Below are 3,566 nucleotides of genomic sequence, written 5' to 3' on the forward strand. Positions count from 1 at the left end.
GGGCGCTGGAGCGGAGTAGCCAGGGTGTGGGAGATCCTGGGGGAGAGGCTGAGCTTGGGGGTGAAGACACCCGGGGGAGGAGAGTGGCCCATGTGGAGTCCATGCAGAGGCCTCTGCAGTGCAGCCTCCTGGGCCCCAGGCAACTCTCCCCTGACTCCCCGGCCTGCTGGTCCTGGCCTAGAGCCTCGGGTCCGCCTCCCCTCGGGCCTCCCTCTGCCAGCTGCCCCTGCCTCGCTCTTCCCTGGCACCAGGTCCTTCCCGGCAGCCATCAGGCGCCAGCTCCACAGCCTGGCTAAACAGACTCCCTCCACCCCACGTGCGCCTCTTCAGCCGGTTCCCGTTCACTCCAAGACGTCTGCACCTGTCACCCCACTTCTTCAGCTCGTTCCTTCTCAAACCCACCGAAACCTGGTCCCGGGGGCCTGCTCACTACATCCAAGGGGCGCTTTGGGTCCTCGCAGGCAGCATTTGGCGCTTGGTGATCGTGCTCTCATCAGACCTCTCTCTTGGGCACCCCGGCGCCCATTCCTGGCCCTGGCTCGCTCGCTGTCCCTGGTGGTCTTCCCTGGGCCCTTCTGGCTTCTGCCCTGGAGTTTCTCGACTTCTCCCTACTCTCTCCACCCCACGCATCCTCCCTGGGGTCCACCTGCCTGCAGATTCAGCTCCCGCATGTCCGCGGTACCAGTTCCCTCCCCTGCACGGCCTGCTGGTTTTCCAGCCTGGAAAACCGTGACTTCGCCCGCCAACGTCCGCTTACTTATCAGGTATCTGCACGAGGCTGTTTCACCAGCGCCTCAAACTCAGCCTCTTTCCTCCAGAACGGAGTTTACCTCCTACCTCGGTGCATCATTTCCCCTTCCACAGCCTGAGTCAGAGACCCGGAGTCACTGTGGACACAGCCTCCCCACTCTCTCCCCATGTTTGAGTGCTCACATCTGACCTCCAGGATGTGCCCTCCATCTGCCCACTCTCCTTCGTGTCCCCAGGGCCCGTGGTCCAGGCTGGATGGCAGTAATGGCCTCCTTCCTTCCTGCAGCTCATCCGCCACACTGGGACTATAAAAATCCACCTGGTGAGGCAGGCCGACTGCTTGAGCTCTGGAGTTGGAGACCAGCTTGGGTAACATGACAAAACCCCATCCCTACAAAAAAAACTAGCTGGGTGGGGTGGTGCACACCTGTAGTCCCAGCTACTGAAGAGACTGAGGAGAGAGGATCACGTGACCCTGGAAGGTTGAGGCTGCAGTGAGCTGTGACTGTGCCACTGCATTCCAGACTGGGTGACACAGTGAGACCCTTTCCCAAAACAACAACAAAAATCCACGTGACCACTCATCAAGCTGGAATAACAGGCTCAGATAAAACCAGCCACAAAGTTAACAAGGAACCCTGTTTTTCAAGGACACACTGCAGCAGTTACCACATGTCACAATGGCCCCGTCTTTGAGGGACAACAGCTTTCCTACTCACCGAGATCTTTGCTCTCTCAAATCACTGATTTGCCAGAACTTTGCTATCTGAAATACAATCAGCAAGAAGGAAACAGCCTGCTTATCCCTGGAGGGTGTAAGTCACTTTGATACCGAAGCAGCTTGGGTTTCCAACCTGGAGGAAGAACCCCACACAGTCCACTTCCGGGCACAGTATTCCATAACTATCATGACCCTGGGGCTCCCCAAAAAACCGGAGCCTCTTTGCAGACCAGGCCTGATGCGGCCCGCCTCACACTTAGCCTTGTTCTGAGCCTGTCAGAAGCCTGCCTCATATATGCCTGTAATCCCAGCACTTTGGGAGGCGAAGGCAGGTGGATCACCTGAAGTCAGGAGTTCAAGACCAGCCTGGCCAACATGGTGAAACCCTGTCTCTACTAAAAATATAAAAATTAGCCGGGCATGGTGACGGGCATCTGTAATCCCAGCACTTTGGGAGGCTGAAGCAGGTGGATTACCTGAGGTCTGGAGTTCCAGACCAGCCTGGTAAAACCAGGTGAAACCCAGTCTCTACTTAAAATACAAAATTAGCTGGGCGTGGTGGTGCGTGCCTGTAATCCCAGCTACTCCAGAGGCTGAGGCAGAAGAATCACTCAAACCTGGAGGTGTAGGTTGCAATGAGCTGAGATTGTGCCACTGCATTCCAGCCTGGGCAACAGAACAAGACTCCGTCTCAAAAAAAAAAAAAAAAAAAAGCTGCCTCATCTAAACCTCACCTGAGCTCCACCCTTCCACAAGATCCTAGGAACACTCTCTTTACCTCTGTCCCGTGAGCTGCCCAGGGTTCCCTGGGGCCACAGATGAACAGGCCTGACTGTCAGAGTACAGGCTCCATCCTGGTGGTGTCAGGCTAGTTGGGTTGGCACAACCGTAAGACCACCGGGCAGCATTTGTCTGTACTGTTTACAAATACCTACTGCACACCTACTACGTGCCAGGTGCTATACCAGGCAGTGGTGACCCAGCAGTGAGCAAGAGCCTCTGACTTCTGCACGCTCCACCTCTAGCACTCAGTCCCCGCTTGCCGAAGAAGTGGGGCGCGACGGGTACATTGAGGGGAAAGGGATGGTTAGGGAGGGGGTGGCTGTGGATTAGATAAGGAAAAAAAACAAGGACATGGAAAGGTTGAGGCTGAGGCTACCAGCAAAGCGAGAGGTGGGATTTAAAGATACAAACAGGAACCTCTAGGCTTGAAAATAACTCAGGGGCCATCTGAACATTTTCCTTTCTTGCGTCAAGGGTCTGCTGCCTTTCCAAGTCTTTTCATCATCAGAATCCAGCACCACCTTCCCAACACCCCTGGAAGGGAGGCATTGCTCCCATCATGAAAACAGTGGGGTTCAGAGAATTTAAGTGACTTATCCAGGAACACACAGCTAGAGTGCAGGGACTCCGGGCCCCAAGTCTGAGTCTGGGGCTCTTCCCAGTGTGGCACACTCGCTGCTGTGGAAGTAACCTGGTTTGATCATTCTGCAGCCATTTCTGTGGAGTGGGAGGATGGAGCGTCTGGGTTTCAAAGACCCCACAGGGTCAGCCCACAGTGGGCACTGTACTTGCAGGGGGAACCCAAGAGGCCCCGGGGAAGAATTCATTTCAGAGCATGTCTCGGGTGATCAGAGTACATACGGGCTATCCTGCAGCCCAGAGGTGCCAGTTGACAGGGACTCCATGAAGCCGCCACGCTGTAAGGTGATAGTGGCACAGGGCTTCATAGCTGGTGTGAGGAAGTGGTGGGGAAGAGTCTTTACCCTCTGCCTCCTCCCTCTCCCGCCAACAGGTGGCCCACCTGGACCACCCCTGGCCTCCCACTTCCACAGCTGCCTCACTGGCTGCCTGCTACTCTCCAACTCGGTCACCAGAGTAACAGAAAATCACATTACCCCACTTCTGAAAGCCCTTCAAAGCCTTCTTGCCATGGTTCACAAGGCCTGGCCTAATTTCTAATCTCACCTGCCGCCCGATTTCTAATCTCACCAGGAGGTGCTCTCCTCGGCCCTTCAGCCGGCCTTTTCTTGCTCACTCCTCCCTGGGCGGGGCACTGCCAGGTTGTGGCCTGGCCCCACCCTTCTCAGCTTCC

The sequence above is a fragment of the Pan troglodytes genome, chromosome 18, assembly GCF_028858775.2.
Source record: "Pan troglodytes isolate AG18354 chromosome 18, NHGRI_mPanTro3-v2.0_pri, whole genome shotgun sequence".
NCBI classification, from domain to species: Eukaryota; Metazoa; Chordata; class Mammalia; order Primates; family Hominidae; genus Pan; species Pan troglodytes.